Here is a 23,580-nt window from a genome sequence, read left to right as displayed (position 1 = left end):
ATAGCATAGTAACATATATCCCATTAATCAAAAACACAGCATATATGATATACATTTTTACTCCTACGTATAGACGCATAAATATGTTAAATTTTATCTTGTCTTGAGAGACAATTCTGATTTGTTTTGTTAACCTTTGTTGGCTCAGCTTACCTTTAGGAGAAACTGGATATGTATCAGGGTTTGGTTTACATTGAGAAGCAGATGGTATGCACAGGGTTGGGGAGATGCCTTTAAACAGGTAACCTTAGAAAATGAACCCACAAGAAGACATGAATGTCATTTCAGAAATATAAAACTTGAAATATCACCACCTATCTCATTAAGATGATCAGGCGTTCTTGTTCAATTAATGCAGTAATTTCCATCCCTCAAAACCCTCCATGTTGTCTTTGAATGACAGAACTGTTGATAAAAACAGAAATATAACAATGTAAAATGTCAAAATTCCTATTGAGAATTGAACAAAAGTTTTTTGTGCCAAAGATCTTATTTCCTACTAAAACTGAAATGTAGGGAAAATGAGATATTGGAAATCATATACTATGTTGTATGTCCAGGTTTTACAACCAAATGATTAATGTTTTGTCATCTAGTTACAAAACAGAAATCTTAATATCCCTCATCTGAAAGACATAACTCATTCTTGTTGAGAAGGATGGAAAATAAAGCATAAAAGTATTAAGCTGCATCTCGTTAGGGATTAGAACACATTTCAGTCAAGGTTCAAGAGTACAGTTTGGCCATTTCACATCTGCACAAACAGTAGTGTCTGCAAAGCTTTTTTTCTGTCTCAGAATCCTCCTCCCAACCCCCACTGACTTCCTTCTTGCTTAGCAAGTGTGTATGTGTGTGTGTGTGTGAGGGTGTGTGTGTGTGTGTGTGTATTCTCCCTTCACGGCACAAAGCTGCCATTGGTTGGCCAGATTTGTTGGAGGGAAAAAAGAGCGAGTAGCACGGAGATAGTGCTGACTCAGGCACTTGGCCCCATTGTTCTGGTCTTCTCGTAACCCTACACCTCCCTGCCTACAGCCAGACAAGCCACTGGCCAGCCACAAGTGCTGGAGCCAGGGGGACTGCACTGTTAAACAGCACCAAAAAATCTTATCTCTTCCTCCATTAGTACCACAATGACAGAATTCAACAGCCAAAATCACAACGGCCATTCAGGGTGCAAATCTCTGCTGCTGCTAAGAGAACTATTTTTGTGACAATCGGGGCATTTAATGTTCTACCTGTTTGTTGTGTGGCGCTTTGTTAGAAAATGTGCACGTTGCAGCCAAGGCTTTCTGCAAGAGTAGATCTGTCAGTCAGATCTGTGTGTTGTGTGTTAGAGCTTTATGAAACCTTGACAATGAAATCTCATAGTTTTTCACAATTTTCTTAGTCATGACTCCTTTAAGGCAAACCAGTGTCTGATTGCAATGACTTATCAGTAATTCGATGACTTCCAATAAATATCTGTTTGTGAATATGTTTTTCCCAATGGCAAATTAAGATTAACAAATATTTATTTTTTCTTTGTGATGCTGTTTATGGATCCTTTCATAAGATTTCTGATTTGCTTCAGGCCACCTTGTGACTTTTAAAACCGTAAACACTGCACATCAGAATCCAAATCAGGTTTATTGCCAAATACACAAGTTCACATACAAGGAATTTGTTTAGGTGATGTGGAAAACAGTTTAAAAAACCTACATTAAATAAGGCAAAAAAAGAGAGGACATAATCCAAGGACATAATAAATATGAAAATAGGAAACAAATAGCTATGTTAAATATGAAGATGTTAATCACCCAATACAGGCAGGGAGAAAACCAGGGAGAAAACCTGCCTGGGGGAGACAGTTTACCAAGTGGCTCAACAGAGGCAGAGTAATGGGATCATAACATATTATATCATATCAGTATGAAGACTAATAGGCACAGTGGACAAAATGAAACAGTGTGTGTGATTTAAAAGAAAAGCAAAACTGTGGCCGAGAGAAACAGGAGAGCAGTAATGTTTGAAGATTTCAGGCACTGCTCAGCCTACGCGCATGTTCACACGGATATGTCCACCCTCATCGGCGTTCTTTACGTTCTCAACACTGAAAACATCACACACAGATTCATGACAGCCCATTTCCATGCTCTCATAGCTGAAGCATTGTTTGCCCGTGGGGCCAGACAAATAACTGCTTTTCCCATGTGAGACAAATGATTTCCCTAAGCCTACGTTTATTAGATTCCGCCCTGGGTGTATGAATATGGAGGAGGACAGGCGCTAGGGGCACAATGCCCTGCTCCTGTCCAAGACTGCACATCGAGCTTGGTCATGGATTGAAAATTCTGCCCACAGCCACTACATGAGACAACAAGGCTCTTTCAGCTGGGGGAGGAGCGTTATGCCTTGGCAGTATAATTTTGTGTACTACTGTGTACACCTCCTCTGAGAATGCAGTTGGTTAAGTGTCATTATTATGATCAGAATTGCCTTCTCATTGCAATAAATTGACTTAATGTTAACAGGTAGATAGCCACACACAAAATTAGTTAAGATCAATAGTGACAGGATTACTATAGTTATGTTTTGGCTTTGTTTTCATTTATCCACTGAAACTCAGCTGATCTGTCACATATTTAAGACAGTTAATAAACACACAAATCAAAGTGTGATGTCTGTCTCATCAGGTTGTCATCAGGATAATAGATATGGGTTAGCAGAGCCACATTCCACCTCTCAGTTGATTCAGTGGGCAACTAAGTCGCGACTGACTCAGTAGCACATGGCCATGTGCAGAGTCATGGTTACAATATTAAAGGGAGAGTGCAGCTAGTTTAGGACTAAAAATTACTTAGCTTTTGGATCATGGTTTGAGATGAAATAAATATGAGACATTGACTAATGAACTGCAGTTTCCTATCTGAAAGTCCTGTGTTTTTGTCTCACCCAGTCACACAGACCTCCTCCCTAAGCTGTTATGGTGACTTTTGGTCCTGTTCTAATTACTACATCTCATAATCTGATTACAACATTTACTGGTAGACAAGGCTGCACCTTTCCTAAGAATGGGCATGGACATGATAATGGCCAAACAATTCTGTGATAACTTTGAAACAGCTGGCAGGTTACAGTCGCTAATTCTTTTAACAAAAAAAATCTGATTTCCATTATTTGGGCAAGGGATTAGATAAACCCTGCCCTCACCAGGTAGATTTCTTCTGCGAAAGCTGAATTATACATATAACCAGGTTTTTAACCAACTATTTACATGTACACATGCAGGCAAACTTTCAGACAGCATTTCTTAGAAAGCTGAGGAACAGAGTAAAAAGAGAAGGCATGTACCAATACATATTTGTACTCATTGTAATTGCATCCAGAGTCTAACTGAAACTAAAACAAAGTAGCCTCTCAGTCTAAATATGCTGGTTTACACAGCTGAACATTTGACAGTTTGTAAAATTATGACAAATATGACTGTAAGAAAAGGTTGTGGATCCAAAATAGGTCAGGAGTTGGGGACAATTCTTATTAATGTAGTGCATCATGTAGGACTGTGTGTAACCTAATTTCCATCAATACTGCAGTTTCTGGGGGGCATGTAAATGTTTGAACTCAGTGTCCTGTGGTTTATTTTGTACCCCCTCCGTACTCCACTGTGCATATTACAGTCACTCTGCTCATTTGTCTTCTGTCCTCTCCGTTTTGCTCCCCCCCCATCTCTCATTTGGTTTGAGGTGTGCAATCAGCTGTCTAGCTTCTTTTTTCATCCCCATGTTCCTTCAAAGAGTCAACACGGGGCCTCTCTGAGGTATTAAATATCTTTATTAAACTGCAGCTTTGGTGCCTGCCCCCTCACGCCCCCTGCCTCCTCCTTTTCTCCTCCGTACATCCCAAATATCCCCACAAACTTGGCCCCTGTTGGCTTCTCTTCAAAGGCTCCCGTCATGTGGCTTCTGCCGGCTACCTGCTGCGCTGCAAGATCATGCACAATAGCCTCCGCTGGTCCCCGCTGCGTTAAACCAGGCAAACTCCGTCACACTCGGCTGGGCCGCATCTGATGGGGGGACTTTGTCCAGGCAGAGTCCACAGGATCAGTGAGTTGAGTGAGACGAAGGGGGGTGGGGATCAGGATAGTGGTGAGAAGGGGGAGTGGATTTTGTAGGCCAGCTGTGTCATGGTTTAGTGACTGTTATCAAAAGACAAGCTCTCAAGTAACCAAGTTTACCCCCACACCGAAACACACGCACCTTTGGGAGATGTCACTGATGTACACAGGTTTACAACGTGTGCATGTGTGTGTGTGCACCTGAGTGTTAGGCATGTGGTTTGCTGCAAAGACATGTGAACAAAAATCCACTCTTTGACAGATGGTTGCTACAAATGTTCCCACTCACAGGGCTGGTATCCACCTCCCTCAAGATGACTACACTCAGTTGCATTCCTGACTTGCATTATTCTAAATCCCGAGAACGTGACTTTTCACAAGCCATTTGTCATCAGAATTACATCACAGGATATCACGTTAGCTGCAACGAAATGTCACATAGTGAGTACTGGACTGGACATAGAAGTGAAGCAACAAGATCATCAAATATTCAGCACCTAAGCTCTTATACTGAGGAGTAACTTCATGATTTATTAGTCACCTCTTTAAAGCCTCAGTCAGTCGTGCATCAATAGTAGTACAGCAGTAAAATATTGTTTGCTTATTTTGGTGAAACACTAAACACTGTGTACTGAGAAATGTAGTTGAGTAATGTCAGGTTTGTCAAGATGCACCTGTCAGTGTCAGTGGCATTCAGTTACATCAAGCGAGAAACATTAGTTCAGCTTTCATGTTGCCCGATCAGTCAGTGACACAACACAACAAGGAAACCCTAAATTTAGCTTTTCTACCGTGAGAACTCAAAGATTTTAGATCACCATTCATTTACTTTGACTGCTGTGCAGTTGTTTAGCAATATAAATGTGATGCAGAAGAAAAATGCAATATTAAAATTAGCAGACCTTTCTGTGAAAATAGTGTCTAAGATTGAAATATTAAATATTTTCAAATAGCATTTCATATGGGTACACTGTGCCTTATTTACCAACCATTTAGGTGTAGATGTCCAAATTCATCCAGTTTCCCCAAATCTCAGTGTGTAATCAGAATTTAACAACCCAATCAATATAAAATTTTGTGCTTGTTTTTCTCTTTGACCAACTTTTTCCAGCGTGAAGTAAGACTACACCTTTAAAATAGCCTCCCCCAACACTGCCAGTTGCAGTACACTCTTTGTCCATCACAATGGGAGCTAAGGAAACAAAGGCGCCATTGCAGGCCCTGAGGTTTTTTGGTAGCCGTCTGTCACTCAAATCCATTGTCGGCGTGTGCAGGGCTCAGAGGACAATGGCACTTTGTGTGATGGACACACCCTCCTCCACCTACAGTATATCTTTACCTCTTTATTGTCAGATTTCTATACAGCTCTGTCTTCTTCTTCTGAAATTTTATCCTTTTTGTGCTTTTACTATAATTTTTTCTGATATCTTAGATTTAGTTTTAATTTTATTTCATTCACGGGCAAATTATCTGTGTTCAGAACAACATTAAATGAAAAAATGGACATCATAATATAAAAGTTAAAAAAATGAACTGCTGCTAACACAAAAAGTGGCATAGTGAATTTCATCCTTTTATGCTTGTGAAGTAGGTGATACAACAGTGTGTGATTTGCAAGGACAATTTGCTCACTACTTCAGCTCACCAGCTGAAGTAGTTCACAGCTAACACTACTGGCTGTGAACATTTGTACTAATTATTTACAGTGGCTTTCTAAACTATTGCTGCACATCACAACACAGGGGTTTAAAGCTGTTTTTGTTTTGTTTGTGTAGTACTGGCTTTCTTAACGTTTGTCTCTAGAGCTTATTTACATTTTCTCTTTCCCACTTTCCAACACATTTTCACACACCCACATGTGGGAATATTTCTATCCACATGCTTTGACAGAAATGAATAAAAGTGAAACAATATAATTTATTTCTTTCATTTTGCACACACACTTTTACTTTCACTTAAGACTAAATCATAAAGAAAGTGGAGACACAAATCCAAGACAAAGTTGGTTAGATTTCATTGCAGTGTATACAAGTGGCTGCAGATTATTTATTTGTTAATTAAACCCAGCAACATTTTAAAACTTTACTTAAGAGTCAGGAAATGATCTATTTTGTGTTTCTGGCTTTAACTTCTTTGTTTCTCCAAAGTTCAGTATCTGGACCTGTAGGTCAGGACGAAAAAAGTTGGGGTTTGTTCGAGGGCCACAGGCAGTCTCACTGTGTAGGCATTACAGTCCTGCCCTTTGACCCTGATGACATCATATGACTGGGTCTCATGCGTCTTTCCTGAACCAGCGAGGTCAAGATTATTCAGTGGATTTTCAAACAAGCAGAGAATATAAATGTCAAGGAGAGAGAAGGAGGCTCAGACACTTATGTGTGTTTGCTTTGAGAGGCACTGCTGTCTGTGTGTATGCATTGTCAGAATCATTGACACTGTATGAGTCAGTGAGTGTGTGACAGAACTGCATGTTGTAATATATGCATACATTTGGTAATGTTTCAGCTCTGGCTTTGTGACAGTTTTTTTGTGGTTGTGTTGAAAATCAATTCTTGAAAATCAGCTACTTCTTTTTTGGCTCATGAAAATGACATTGAGTTAGTTATAGAGGTGATTTCAATAACATTGCTGTCACCCCTGGTTAACCTGTAACTTGTTACAGGGACAAATATGTTATTCATGACCTGCGACATGACAAAGGAACATCATATCACTCAGCCATGAGACTGCACTTACAGACATAAGTTTATTTTTAAACTTGTGTTATTAATGGCATAAACAGAAAAACATGTCAACACAACTGCTGCCTTGGGCTATTAATCTAAAGCAGAGCTAACGAGGTCTGGAAAACACTTTTTTAAATTTATTTATAATTTTCATCTTTGTTGTCTTCTGCTTTAGAGACAATACACAAATAAGTGAGGCAGTTTATTAGATTTTGTGCAGCTTCGTATAACTTTTTTTTTATATACTATAATCCCCAAGACTATGACTGTGTGGCATTCAAATGAAATATATACATATATATATACTGAATATACAACCTGAAAACATAGCACTCTGTTTTTCTTGTTGAGTGTGAGACTGCAGTCAAACAATGCAAATAAAAAAACACACCGAACATTTAAGATGGCTCCCCAGTGGTGAAATACACCAGTTTGCCATCCTTGTCGTTTCCTCCTCAGAAGTCTCTGTTTTCTCAGAAATCTCACCACACCTGCAATTCAGGTCTATTTAAGCAAGTCCGTTCAGCAACCACGGAGGTAGAATCACTTCAGGATGTTATTAAATATACAGTATTATGCAATAACTGATTATGCGATTCAAACATCTTGTAGGATAAATATTTATTTTGATAACTTTAAACAACGTTGTAAGTGCTTTTTACTAAAATGTTCCCAACTTTCCAGCCTTCATTTTAATAACTGCAGTCCTACAAACTCATTGTCTTTTCGGTACATCACTTCTGCACACACACACACAGTTTCAGCAATCTTTATTTCTGGTCAAAGCCAAAAGGAACTCTCACTCACTAATCCTCACCTCTTGAGTCAACAGGGCCAGAAGGTTCAAAGGTCAGGACTGATAGAATGAAGCCCAAGGAGAGAATATGAGGGTCGAAGGGTGTGGGGGAGTAGTAAGAGGAGGGCAAGACACCAGTGTAGGGTGGGGGAGGAACAAACAGTGGGTGAGGTTTTGGCGGGAAAGAAGAGACAGACCTGGAACGTCATCCACCTCTTACAGACAGACGGTGAGTCAGTCTGCTTCTGCTTCTGCCAACCTGCCTCTGAATCACACTCACATGCTCATACACAAGTACAGAGCTCAGCTATAAAGTCATGCACACCCACACACACACCCACACACACACACACACCCTGGGATCCTACACACTAACACTAAACTGCAGTTACCCCCCTCTCTCTTTTGCTACACAAGCATGACTCAACATTTTGTGTGCATATACATGTGTGTAACTGTGTGTATGTGTGTGTGAGTTTCGTCATGAGGTCAAGGTCCACATTTCGAGTCTGATGTCACTTATCACTGACTAATCCTCTCTGAAACTTTTGGACAACAAAAGAACACCAGGCGGGAAGAAAGGGAGGAATTAGAGGGAAATTTGTGTGTCACTATGTGTGTTTGAGTGTCTGTTTACAGGTTACAAAACACAACCTTTGTCCCTTGCCATTCACAGGTTTGCAACACATGCACATTACATCATTCTTTAAGTGTTTAATTACACACACAGCCAGTACTTACTGTACTAGTTTTCAGAAAGACATGCACCTCTCCCCTTTGCCTCTCTTGTACACACACAGAACTAATATCCTTCACTACATGTATGTAAAAACTGTCAAACTCTTCTAATAGCATGTATATGAGCTCCCGTGCAAATATTCACACTTCCTCAAAATGAGCAATGTATAAACACATCGCCATCACCTCCACTTCAGTGAAATGATTGAAGCCCACGGCCAAATTAAACATCCTCTGGACCCTGGCCTGGGAAATGAACTCATAACTAAACTCTAACATGTCCCAGTAGTCATGAAAGCCCTCATAGAGCGGGGCATCGGGTGAAGCCAGGGTGGCACCAGGCCCTTGTGAATGCGGCAGTAGGGCATGATGTCAGAAGGGTCTCTACAAGTGCTGCCAGGCAGCATGACGACCATGGATTAAGAGTGTAGTCTGATGCCAACGCAGGTGCACACACATGCACAGTGACAGCAACTTGGCAAGTGCCTGAAGGGAAGTGGAAAGATGCATATTTCACACTTGTACATGCATTATTAGCATCTGTGTGCATTGCAGTGAGGCGAAATATAAGAAGTGCTTCTAAGTAAATGTGAGTTTGCATGTTTGTTTGCACGTCTGTGCCGGTCATTAGTGTCAAGGGAAGGTGAGACATGGGACTTGTGAAAGGAGATAAGACTTGAACAACAGCCCCCAAGAAGCAAAATATCATCCTGATTATAAAGAAAAATCTACAAATGTTTGTATAAAATAGCAGTCAATAAATATAGTGTTACACTATTAAATAATCAGACCATCACATTCACAACTTTCTTAACTCTCTGTCTCTGGAGAGAAGAGTTAGTAGTAGTTTGAGGTAGGACCACAGCTTCTTTGGATGCCTCCTCTGGCATCTCTCTCAGCATCTCCCAGAAACAGTTGGAACAGGAAGCACATATAGGTTGACTTAGACAGTTTGCTGGCACCACAAACACAATTAGAATAGATGAGCAGAATAGATGGTTAATTTTCCTTGTGGCACTAAAGAAAAATAACTGAGATTAATCTGCCACACTGGCTGGTAACTTCTTCAGTGAAGAAACATTTTGGCCAATCATATCTAAGCAAGCCAGGAGCCGATCATATAAAGCTGGTTTCCAATTTACTGCCTAAACACCACAAACTAATTGCATCAAAAGGTATATTTCTAAACTGTGTTAGTTGATGGTTAGTAGTAACCTATATTATTCCTTCATGACAACATGGAAAAAGTAAAAATAGTAAATCAAAACATTTATTTTAAAAACTGAGTGAGAGTATATACAGAAAGTACAGAAACTAAAGTTGACATGTTTAAATATTAATCACACATTGCATTATAATGAAATTAGGACTTTCATTTTATATGTAATTATCCCTTGGTTGGCAGGAACAAACATATCAAAAACATATGCAACTAAATTTAAGTTCAATATGTCACTTGTGTGTTGTAACGGTGGAAATTCTACAATAGCTGATCTGTAATTAAAGTGAAATTAGGTCAGAGATATATGGTAAACAGCCAACCACTGTACCAATTTAAAGACATCAGTCTCCCACTGTTCCCCAGATGTGCTGTGGTTGACAAAGATGATCTGGTAAATCATAGACAGACACTTCATCATGTTAAGAAATGGCAGGGAGGATTTTTCCAGCACTTACATATGACACAGAATGCCAAGAAGTATCTATCTATCTATCTATCTATCTATCTATCTATCTATCTATCTATCTATCTATCTATCTATCTATCTATCTATCTATCTATCTATCTATCTATCTATCTATCTATCTATCTATCTATCTGTCTATCTGTCTATCTGTCTATCTGTCTATCTATCTACAGTTTTGTGCTGCCTCTTTCTGCTACAGCTCCACTTGCCCAGTGACATCCTAGTGACACTGTGACTGTCAAGGCTGGACACCAACTTTCCTCAACAGAAAAAATGTCTTATTCTTGACACATTTTTTGCCTCCGCATCATCTACTATTTTTGTACATAAGACAAATGGTCACCCATTGTGGTATTGTGGCTTACTTAACATACAACAGAAACTACCAGGAGGAAACTCTGACACATAAAGGTTAAATATTTTGTTCTATGGGTTCTACCTATTTTCCAGAATCAGTAATCATGAAGGCCTTTATTTCCATCGGTCCGATCATTGCTGAGGTGACTGACCTTCTAAGAAAAATTCTAGCATTAGTGATTTCTGCAAACGCATAGCCACTGAATGTCAGCCTTTGTCAGGCCGCTGTTTGAAAGACAGCATAACCATAACTGTTTTAGTCGCTTAACAAAACCTCAACCATTGTGGTGATTGGTACTGGTTTGGACAGCAACTTTGTCTTTCAAGAGGACACTTACAAGCAGCACATGCTCTTTGAGGTCAGTGACTACAGGATGAACTCAACAATATATTTGTAACAACACAACTGAAATGTTCTCATAAGCCCGCAGTCACCTTATATTTTTGATGTGAAATTTCACACTAACTTTGTTACTAATGTTGAGAACTTTAATTAGAAACCACTTTCACAGTTTCCAGAGGAAGTGAAAGTAGTGGGCAGCAGTGAGAAGGCATACATCTAAAAGCCACTGCTCAGCACTGATGGCCACTTCAAAAAAAAAAGTTTTTGCATCCATTCCTGTTTTTCAGATAGTCAGGTACAAGCTTTTATTGTGAAGTGTCACTTTGCCATCTTCAGTAGGAAACAGGTCAAGTCAAATGTCAACAAAAATCTTTTTTCAGTAAATCAGTTGTGTTTCGATCCTGCCTGCGCTGGAATCCTTAACACGCAAAGGTGTGGTTTGTGAGTTCAAGGTCAAAGAGGTCAGGACAGCTGTGTACGTGTGTGTCTGTCATTTACTTTACTTTCTAGTAAAGTAACATGTTTCAAATGCTTTTCCACAGGTAAAATTTCCTTCTAGTCTTTCTTTAGGTTATCATTGTAGGCTACACGTCGCATTAGTCAGCACCTGGCCGCACCCCCTTCAATCCTGAAACATTTTCTTAACTGATGGTTGCTTCAGGGCAACTCTTACTCTCAACTTTTCCCCACTCTTTGTCTTTGCTCCTTCATTTCCTCTATTTTCCTCATTCCAAACTCACTCTTTCTTTCCTCACTCTCTTCTGCTATAACACACACACACACACACACACACACACACACACACACACACATTGCAGTGCCATGAGTGCAGCTGTGACACAATATGAGGAAGCATTTGACCTTCAGCTCATTAACGGGAAAGTGCAGAGATCTGTGAAGCGGCAGCCCCTCCAGGAATTTGCATCTGGTGCACACACACATAGACATTAACTATATCACTCCTGTTGGACATATCCTTGGCAACAGGCCACATTTTGGAGACATTGTGCGATTCAGAATTGCTTGTTTCTTTGCTTGTTTTACTTCAGGTGGGAACAATAGGTGGAAGGGTAAAAAAAAATGAGTGACCATGGCCAAAGCAAACTGAAGTGTATCCCAACTCACTCAAATTAGTAGCAACTCCTCCTCCACCTGTGAGCTCCTAGGTTGTAGTGACTCAGGCACATACGCAGCCTTATGTGAATGTTGTGATTACAATGGTTTCTGGACTCTCTCTCTTGTGTCTGTGAGACAGACAGAGATCTGTCTCAAGATTCACTTGCCAAGATGTAAGGAAATGAGCCTCTACTGCCCCCTTCTGGTGACTGACCGTACATAGCAGCCCTTTTTCAAGGATTTTCCTGTGATTAATGGCAATATTATTGACATTCTGAAAAACATATTAATTCATTGGAAGAATTAGGAATTTACAGACCCACACTGACTTGTTATCATGGTTTTCTTTTACTCTGTTGATTTTGACCTCATGGTTTCTTTAGCCTGTTGTAGCCCCAGCTGTAATTATCCAAAGGCATTCCACTAAATGAGAGCAGAAAATAACATATGGTAAATTCAGCGTAACCATAACTGTGACATCAACCACATGCATAACCCTACTCCTAACTCACCTTAAAAAAACGCTTCCAGAAGTGTCCATACTCTCAAGATGAAAATTCATATTGGTCTTTACAAATATAACAATCCAGCCGCACACACACGCACACACGCTTCACACATACATGTCTCACACACGGGCACCACGCTTCAGGAAATGATCCCCATTACCTTCACATCAAGTATGAAAAGTGCTACCAAAACAGCACAGTCCGCACTTTTCACAGACTGGCCTTTCACTGATATCATCCACACACAATCCATGCATGCACATGCACATGCACACATACTCACACAAACATACACCCATACAAAGAAGTAGTTCTCTCCAAACAGGGTGTGGCTGACCTGAGGTGGGCTACTAGACTGAGCCTGGCCTGTGTGAGTTATATTAAGACAGACTAGGTAAGTGGTAAAAAGATTTAACTGAGCAAACACACATGCGTACACACGCGCACGCACACACACACACACACACACACACACACACACACACACACACAATTTGTGTCATGAAAGACTGGATAAGACTTTTCAGAAATGTCAGATAATAATCTAAAAAAATCCACATGACATGTTTAGATACTTCTACACAGCAGCCACATTAGGAGCATGATTTTATCACTTCCAGCTCTCTGCATAATCATTTATTATGAGTTGAATATAGACAAATGTATAATAACACTCATTGTTAACGCTGAGATATTTGTATTTATGCTTCTACTGCCAAATGGCTAAACAATTACAATATATACTACCATATAATGAATGTTGATTAGCTTTGGGTGAATTTTCAACTTACACTTTGGGAAGTGTATGTTGTGTTGTACTGGGGTAAACAGGGCATTTTAATCCCAGCAAAGCCTCCAGCAGGACAACATCGCCTCCTGCTGGAGAGAGTAAGAAGTGACCTTGTCAAGCTCAGTCTACAGTGTTAAGTGATTTTCTTTATTGATCCCAAAGGGAAACCCAGATCAATAGTTTCATAAAGACTGACATCAAAAGGCCAAAAGAGAATAACATAAAAAATAACTAAAACATACTTTAGCATCTTTATTATGCAAATAAATGTGAACATATTAAAAATAATTTACAATTACAATTTTATCACTCCTCTATGTCTGGATATTTTATACTATAATGTGTGTACTAGTAGAAAAATAAAAATACACAACTAAAACAACCTTTTACCACTAATCACAACTTCATATGGTTTTCCGTTCAATTTTAGTACATATTTAACAGATTAAGAGGCCAACGTAACTCAAAAAGTAATCAGTTTACATACTTGGATCATGGCAAGGATTATGTTAATGATACTGTAGTAAAAACGGTGATCTGTATGTAGGAGATCTGGAGTAGGAGATTATAGCTGAATAAAATCCTTTTGCACCTGTTTATTCCCTTTTTTCTCAACAATTAGCCATTAGCCAGAGAAGGGGCCAAACCAAAGTTTAGATCTCCATAACATTACATGCTTTTCTTTCAGCTGAAGCAATATTTCATTCTGAAATAAGATATTTGCTGATTTAAAAAATAAGCATTCCCCAAATTATATCTGTAATGAGAAAAATGCCTTAATGGGATATAATACTTGTTTTCATTAGATTGTAATGAGGTATGAGGTAACGTTTCCAAAGATACAGCATACTGTTTGCAGTTTCTCGACATCAAAACAGTCCTGACAGAATCTGTTTTTAATCAAGCACAGGAAACACTGATAAGGCATTAGCTCTGCTTCAGGAAAGAAAGTGATTATGTTCACCACTTACAGCTTACTGATTTAATCTCGGCACAGCCCTGAGAAAACACCACAACCTCAAGCAATTGCATACACACACTCACTCAGACTGTGGGAGTTTCTCGAAGGCCAGGAGAGCTGATAGTTCATGCTGTATTTGATGACAAACACAAAGTGACACTGATGTCACCAAACACTGAGATTAAGCAGCAGGTCGACAAGAAAAAACCAACACCTGACAGAGAGCAGTTGGATGTGGGAGGTGGGAAGGAGTGGAAGGCAGCGTGAAGGTGGGAATCAGGATGAGCTTCTGAGTGCGTTTGCATTTGCACACAAAGAACATCCACACTGGGACTGTGTCCTTTTCAGGACACTAAAGAAGACATAAATGTAGCTTAAGCAAAAAAAGTCAGTTTAAAGTCTCCTTAGATGATCATTTCAGTTTAATACAAATGATTTCTTAGTTATTTACGCTCTATGTAGGGCTGTTTTCTGTCCAAATATCCTCTTAATACTTTTCAAAGTTGTACATAAAAGCTCTTAATTCTTATCAAATAAATGTTCCTAAAGTGTAAAAAAAAAAAAAAAAGCTGCTAAGGGGAAGTGATGCACCTGATTTCGTGAGAGTTTAGCCTGAATCCTCTTGGTCTGATCACGTGGTAATTTGCCTCAGAACATCATCATCTCTCTATTTAGTTTGGCTGGAACAATGTTCTCATAATCAACAGCAATTATAGCCAAAGCCCTAAAAAGCAAACTAAAATGTTTTGCCTACGCACTCAGACATTTAAATGTTCTCATTTACTTACAGAGTTTTTAACTGAATGGACTGTTTGACTCTCACATTTTTGTGAAAGGAATAATAAACTCAGTCTTTGTTTTTTGACAAGGTTGACCTCACAAAAATAACAAGAAATTGTATAACATGTCCCAGTGGTAGTCCAGAATAAATGATGACAATATGGTCGGTTCATCCTCAGAGTCCATGAACACAATATGCTCATTACAATACAAACATCAGCAGAGCTTTCCATAGCCACTCAGTTTTTTGTCAGTCATCTGTCATCCATTGTTGTGCTCTTAATCCCACCATTGACAGCGAGGTCCATTTCCACCATCAGGGACCAAGAATTAATCAGCAGACTTAAATTAGCTCAGGGCAATTAAAACACACAGCAAATGGTTAATTAATTGACTTTGGTGGTCATTAAACAATTCATGGGCTCAATAAAGGATCAGTGGTCACCAACAACCTTTCATGCTCAAAGCAGATGGCTACTTAGATGAAACCATAGCTGAATGACAGTGGAGATGAACTGATCATGTTTTATTTCCCAGACAGATGGATATATGTCCTCCACCCCTCCTCCCTACTCTTTTCTTATTCTCAACTCTCCTCACAGAGCTGAGGTCATTTGATTTTGTAATTCATCACAAATGAGAACTTAAAATCATGTGTTGTTTAAAAAAAAACAGTTTTTTGTTTTGTATACTGAATAATTATGAAAAACTAAAAGTTGATTTTTTTAAGACCAAAGCCTCATCAGGTGGCAACATTTTTTCTTGATTCTTAAAATGGAAAAACTATAAACTGAAATAAAAATACAGTATCGGAACAATTTCCCTGTAGCTGTCACTGTAATCCAACACTCTTACCAAAAGTAAAAATAGTCCATCCACTAAAATGCAGTCTTTATTGTATAGTTCAATTTGTTTTTATTTAGTTTATTTTCAGTAATTACTAAGCAACTGCTCCTAGAGTGACATCAGCCTCTTTCCTTTTTTGACTCTGTCTTGCACTGACGTTTTCTTTGGCTGGACATTTCAAGGACAAAGGACCTCCACTTTCTAGTACAGCCACCTCCCTCCTCCCACCACAACTTCAACTTCTGCTCATTTAAACTCCCCAGGCTCCCCCATCCCCCAAGAACACACAACAACACAACCTCCAGCCCTACACTAGTCCATCCTATAACGCCTGCTGATTATAGCTGGCTAGTGGTGATTTGATTAGATTTTTTAGTCTTTGATGTGTGTGACATCACAAAATAGCACCTATTTACATTTATTAGACAAAAGACTAAAGATCATGTTTTGTATCTGTAGATGTATGGATATTTGTACTATGCTTATTTTGAATATTTCTAGCAACAATTTTAATATAGCATTTGTTTTTCAGCAGTCTGTCTAAACAACTAAAATGGGTTGACATGGTGACAGTTTTTTCTTACTAACTGTAATATGCTCATGAATCTCAGTGCTGTTCAAGGCATGGGTTCATAGGGTTCAAGCAAAAAGTGACTGCTGAAACACAATTAAAAGATAAGGTTGATATTTTTAATAATCTTTTTTAATAACAAATTATGAAAAATGCCAAAATCAACATGTATGAATGTTTGTTTCTTACTTCCAAAACACATGACATCTTTAGTCCACTCACCCAGACATTTACCATCATTTTTTTCATAGGTTTTAATGACAATTACATAATATAGAAAATCCCCATCCCTAACCTGAAAGCCAAAATAAAGGTATTTAATGCAAAAACAGCAGCCAATGAACAGGATCAAAACAGTGTGTTTACGGGTGCATGTATTTAAAAGCATCACTTTTGCAGTGATGTCACTGCTGCTCGGTCTACCCCCACTCTGTGCTATACACACACATAAACGCATCCTCCACCCTCCCTGGCAGCACCGGCCAGCTGTCTCTCCTGCTGTTCTCAGCTGACGATGTATTAGGTACGGGGGACACGAAGGGAGAGACGTGGGGGTGGGTGGGTCGACAGCTGAGCAGATGCAGAAGCCCCTCCTGGGTTTGCATGGGACAGGCTCTTTCCCAGCCACCCCGCAGCCGTGCAGCTGCCCAGGCACCAGCTGTCCTGATGATCGTACCAAACAGACCAAGGACTTCCTCACTGTGTTGTTTGGCTAAGGAGTGGAGGTGGCGTAGTGTAGTCTCACTGTATGGACCAGCTGACATGCTGTGACCCACACCACAACCCCAGTATTCCAGACCAAAACTATGCTAGACAAAACGTGCCTGGAAATGCACAGTGTGTCCCCAGTGTTTCTCCCTCCTCTGAATGGCCACAATAGAAAGCAGAGAGCAAAGCCTGCTGCCTTTGACTCCTTTTGGCTGCATCACACTGCCCCTCTGATCTCTCTCCAAGAACTTTGTGTTATTTGCATGTTTTTGTCGTCTCAACACAATAAACATGGCCATGTTCACACATTTGTCAACATGTGCAGTCCACACACTCATAAATAAAGGGTTTCTGTGCCCACAGATTCTCAGGTTCATGGACAAATGACAAAGAAGTTGCGTATTCTTCCTAATTAACCTCTTTTCTATTAATTTCAGGCATGTTCCTGTAAAGATATTTCTTACTGTCATTTTTTAAAAGTGTTGTTGGTTAAAGTTGGATGGAGTTTGTTATCTTAGCATTTTCACCCACTATAAAACAAAACAGTATAGTTTCTTTCATGCACAACACTGTCCAATCTGAGTTTCAAATGAAGATAAACCAGTTTAAGATAATCATATTTACTTATGCCTTCAGTTATCATTTAGGCCTAAAGTTAGCCACACATTAGCTCCACGTGAAGCACCTCAGCCTCATCCTTAGCCATATTCTGAGCAGGAAATCAACCCCTAAACATAATAATAATAAAAATAATACTTTTATTTATAAGGCGCTGAGTATATAGATAAGTTTTAAGCTGTACTTTGAACATGGGTAATGTAGTGGCTTGTCTCATGTGCAAAGGCAAATTGTTCCACAGCCTCGGGGCAACCATAGAGAAAGCTCTATCTCCACGGAGCTTCCTCCTCGTTTCTGGCACATCAAGAAGCAGGAGGTCAGCTGATCTAAGAGAGTGGCTAGGAGTATAAGGGTGGAGGAGTTCAGTGAAATAAAAAGGCCATTTAAAGATTTAAAAACAAATAATAAAACCTTAAAATGAACCCTAAAAAACACTGGCAGCCAATGGAGTGCAGCCAGGATTGGTGTGATGTGCTCCAGTTTCCAGTTAAAAGACCAGCCGTCGCATTTTGGACCAGCTGGAGACGTGAAAGGGATGCCTGACTAACCCCGACATACAAAGCATTACAATAGTCAAGGCATGATGTAACAAAGGCATGGATTACTAACTCAAAGTGCTGCCTAGACACTAGAGGTCGTATTTTTGCCAAACACCTTAAATGAAAAAACCACAGTACCAATATATCTTTAATAATGCAAAAATTTATTCACACAAATGAGCACATTATCAACATTCAGGACAAAAAACAAGTGATGTCCCACTTTATTATCCTGCTGTACTGGATTTGCTTTTTAAATAAGTTAAAACATTTGACACTGCCCAGAGAAAGATTATATCTGTGAATGGGGTTATGTCTTCCTCAGACACCTTGGCTTTGGTTATATCCAACTGAGTTACACGTAATGACTCCAATGATAAACAGACATTAAGTATGAAGACTAATAACAAAAAAACAAAAACAGCCTAAAAGCCTAAAAACAAATACGATTTTTACCATTACCATTCATTTTTCAATTAATGTTTTTATTTAGAGGTAGTTTTCACTTAAAAACAGGCTACAAAGTGATATCATTTCATAACAGATATTTTTGTAATAAAGATGCAGTACATTATATCATAAACTATCAAAGGAAACTACAAATGATTTATCATTCATGCATTCACATGCTACAGAACACTAGCAAATAGCATTTTTGTATTAAGTTTATATAAAAAGCTGTATAATCATGTGCTATTTGCTGTATTGTTTTAATTAACACACAAACACATACACTTTCAACCTATAAATTTCTATATAGCACAGGGAGTCATAGTAATAATGCAACTGTACAGAGGTTGTAGTAAAAGTGAGTCAAAACTGCAGCCAATGTTTAGATGATATAATACAATAATTTTTGTGTCTGTCTTTTCGTTTCTGTGGGGGGAGGGGTGGGCTGGGCCGATCAGTCTGTGTGGGGAGAACGGAGATGGGGGCCCCAGATGGATAATGGATGGGAAGTGAGCTGGCAGCGACACAGAAACATGCCACTGGTGGGGTAGCTGTTGACACGGCTGTCCATCCAGCTGACACTAAATGTAAGTTCATGTAATGAATTAAATGAAATTCTAATTGAATTTATTGCAATGGTATTATGGATTAAAATTACAGTGTAATTTAATATTCTCTTCAACATCACTGCCTATAAATCTGTCTGGTGCCTGGAAATGAAAGATTGTAACTGGATATCACCTTGAACTGTGTTGCTGAGAGGAGCTTCTAATATAACAGTATACACAGTCCCACAAAAGGAAACACTGTACTAATCATGTTATATAGTGAGTGCCAAAAACAGAGAATTCAGAAAAGGCAGTTGAGGATCGAGGTGTCCTCAGGGTCACGTTATGCCCCCACTCGACCTTCATTAGATCATTTTCTCCAGACCAGGAAAACCTCAGCTGTGCCCATCCATCACAGAGGCCCTGGGCACCAGCCTGGGAGCCCCTAAACCAACACTGAATGGCTGCTGAGAAAGGTGAGTTGCTGTTCCCATCCCTCCCTCTATCACATGTAACTTGTTGTTGTTGTCACACTTTACCTCCTGGCTGCTCCTGGGTGGCCTCTGCATGTAACAGAGCATCCTGTGGCCAGGGGATGTCTTTTGTCCCCAGTGACAAAATAAACCAGATCACAATGTCATATTCTACACCTTTGTCCAAGGGGACGATGTTTTCAGACCTCAAAGCAAAACACAAAAATAGCTGTCAATTAGCAGGACCAGGCTGGCAATATGGCTCTTTGTCTGGTCCAGGATCAGTGATCAAATGCTTTTCATGCTTGGGTCATCCTATTGAATCAGAAGAACAGAGTGTACCAACCTAAACAATATCAAAGGGACAAAGAAAATGTGGTGAGCTGAGATTACCTCAGAAAACATTATATAATTGTTTTCAAAGGTTATGTATGAAATTAACCCCTGTAAGGTGGAGAAATGTGAACTAATTTTGCCCCATTGATCTATTGTGAGAAGCTGATCTAAAGTTAAAGGGCCTTTTTCCAAAGATTCTTGTGACACTGTTTTTTCTTTGTAAATTAATCTGCCAATCCCAGTAAAGTCTGGTGCATTGTTTCTGTGGTTTTCAATCCAATCTACTTCTACTCTTCTCTTCTCTTCTCTTCTCTTCTCTTCAATTCTCTTCTCTTCTCTTCTCTTCTCTTCACTTCTCTTCTCCTCTTCTCTTCTCTTCTCTTCTCTTCTCTTCTCTTCTCTTCTCCTCTTCTCTTCTCTTCTCTTCTCTTCTCTTCTCCTCTCTTCTCTTCTCTTCTCTTCTCCTCTCTTCTCTTCTCTTCTCTTCTCTTCTCTTCTCTTCTCTTCTCTTCTCTTCTGTGGTGTGACAAGTCTGCTGCTAAAAGATTTGCTGAATAATAATTGCAGTTAAAGAAGTCAGATTATGATCGTTTGTTGTCCTGTGTCATACATGTCACCTCATAACAGGACATGCCAGGAACCCGTCAAATGTCTTTAAGGACTTTAAAGTCTATAGCGTGATGTCTTTTGTTTCGTATGTCGTGTCCCGTGGCTGTGGGATGGGGCTGACATTAGCTTTAGCGCCCATGAGTGACAAAATCTTCACCGCTCACAGGAGCTGACTGCTCACAGGAAGTGTCAGCCATTTAAAGGTTTGAACTGCCAGTATATCACTTTTACTTGTTAGGATATCAGTGAGATCTGTAAAGGAATTTAAAATGGTGCGATGTTGCGTACATGACCTTTGATTTTTGTTTAGCACAGCAGCACTGTCTTTTCAAATCACCTAATAATAGATACAGTATTTGCCAGTTGAATGCACATAATACAAGCTTTCTATGCAGTCTGGGCAGGTCTGATGAATGTGATCGCTCTCAAACTGCACTGTCATGGTTGATGCTATGAGAAGAGAGAGAAAGAAGCATGTAAATGAATAAAGATGAGAGGAAATCAAGTGAAAGTGATAGAATTCAACGAACAACTTAAAGACTGTTAAAGTGTCATTAGGACCTCACATACAGACAAAGGCCATCCAACACCTCAGCAACCTTGACATGTGAGTGTAAGAGACAGATATCCAGATGCCACATAAGAGAAGTTACCAAGAAGTGACCTTAAATAATGAGAGGGTGTAAGGTGTCATTCCTCTGTTTGATTTTTATTTGTTCTTCCCTCATTTTAGTTTGAACAGTGCATGAACCAACTGGTTTACATGAGGCAGAGAGAAGAGTTTTTCACACATTGAGCACATAAGCCTGCCACTTTTGCAGCAGTGAAAGCAGTTTCCCCCATTCACACTGTTAACTGTATGATAGTTTCACGCATGTGAGAACAAGCTCACAAGCCAAATGCTGAGCTCATGGTTGACCACAGAAGATGTCACTTGTTGAAAATCCAGCATTCTCTGTAAGTTTTCCCTATAACGTTACCATATATCTGTCTTGTACAAGTATTTTCAGGAATAAATGTAAACTATTTTAAGTCAAATATTGTGGATTTTTTAAGAAAGATATCAAGCATATTAGGACAATAATTGTGAACAATTGCTACTGTTTTGACTACAAAAAATTGTGTGTACATATCCTTAGACAATACAATAACCAAGATATAAAGGATAACTTGCAACCTGCTGTAGTACTCTTTCCTCTTGAGTATTGTCTTTTGTTTCTGGCTGTTTTATTCAGCTTTTGAGAATGTAGGTTTAGAGAGACAGGCTAAAGTCTTAGGCAGGCGTTAATGCAATATCCAAATTTCCAATATTTTAGTTTTGCATTCAAAGTGCACCTTGAATTTTAAGCAGCACTAATAGTGATCACCAATCCAAAACCCCAGTAAGGGAGGCAACAGATGGAGAGATGTTTGCATTCCCGAGCAGTTGGAGAGAACAAGACACCAGATGCTTTGCTTTTATTTTTATGTGTTCACTTGGTCATTTGGAGGTATGGTAGCACAAGTGGGACAAAGAGCCAAGGCCAAATATCTTGGCTTTGTAGGGGCAACAGCTGGGAGGAACAAACCAGGAAGTCGCTCTACTTCATTAAAGACCCAGCAGGAGAGCAGCAGAGCATTTCGAGTTCTCCTCCCACTCTCTTCATCACTCCACCCCTCCCTCTTGACTGTCATTACACACACATATACACACACCTTCTCTCACCAGTGTTTTTAGCAACATAAAATCATTGCAGACACTTTTATTACATTTTTAGTTTGACATACTTCAGGCTCTACAGACAAAGTCACCCTTGCATGTTGTGGTGTGTATTCGTGGCTTTTAGCTGAAGTGTCAGTGACAAGCTCTGTGTCATCTAAGCTCTTCTGATCTGATCCTCCAACAGTGTGAAAGTCTGGCCCTACAGCTGCAGCCACAATAATCTGTTCCTCAATAAAACCCCGAAGAGCTTCACAACCATAATGTCTGATCAGCTGCATCCGGATGTCACCTTCTCAGGTAAGTGTCAGTGTCATTAATGTCCCAGCTTTGTACCAGTGCACATACTTTGTTTTTCGTTTTCCAACCATCTTACTTCCCTCAGATATGACCCTGCTGAATAAAGAATACACAATTATACACTAATCTCTAAGGTGCCAGTAACTCTAAAGTTGTTACTAACAAGAAACATACATCTGCCCTGTCCTGTTGCCATCACTGACTATCACTTCATGATTTCCTTGTTCAGTGAGTGATGGACAGAGCCCCCCTCAGCAACACAAAAGAAAACACCTGTTAGAATTTGTTTAATCCTAGTCACAGTGCCTCTGCTCTCAGGACTCTTTAGGGCCTGGTTTAATCCGCACAAGGGCAACAGGCCAAGGCCAGTGCAGATTTGACCCCCACCATCCATCCATGCACACCCAGCTCTGACTCTGCCCTCTATAACAAGTGTTTGGATCGGCCCCTTAATCCCTGGACTCAGCAGAGTCCCACCACTCCGTCACCTCCTTTCCCTCCGCTGGTGGAGCTGAAAGTCCATTGATTTGTTGATTTCGCTTCTTTTGTCTGAAACCAACCAAGTGTTAACAAGACATCGAGGGTTCAGAGCCCAATGCCAGGACTTTTAGCAGAAGAGTTTAGGATGCCGATCTAGGCATCTGTCATTGCCCAGTCCCCCTTCTCCCTTGTGGCAATATTTTCATTATAAATGAAGCTCTTCAATCTGAAAATTGATCTAAGTTAAGAAATATTAACAAAAGAAAACTGTTAGTTCCCGTACAACAACATGGAACAACATTTTAATAAAAAGTTTGGCAATAATTGAAGTTCTATTTACCTGACTAGCTTTTGGTGCTCCATCAATGATGGGTAGACTAAATACACACAACATACTGGAAGACATTATATTTTCTTATGCACAGCTATTCATATCTTTACATACAGACAAATATACACAATTAGAGTGAGCACGTCTGTGCAGTAGTTCTAGTCTTCACATCCAA

The sequence above is a fragment of the Mastacembelus armatus genome, chromosome 6 (assembly GCF_900324485.2).
Source record: "Mastacembelus armatus chromosome 6, fMasArm1.2, whole genome shotgun sequence".
Lineage (NCBI taxonomy): Eukaryota > Metazoa > Chordata > Actinopteri > Synbranchiformes > Mastacembelidae > Mastacembelus > Mastacembelus armatus.
The sequence above is the reverse complement of the archived record's forward strand: the minus strand, read 5'-3'. Positions refer to the sequence as shown.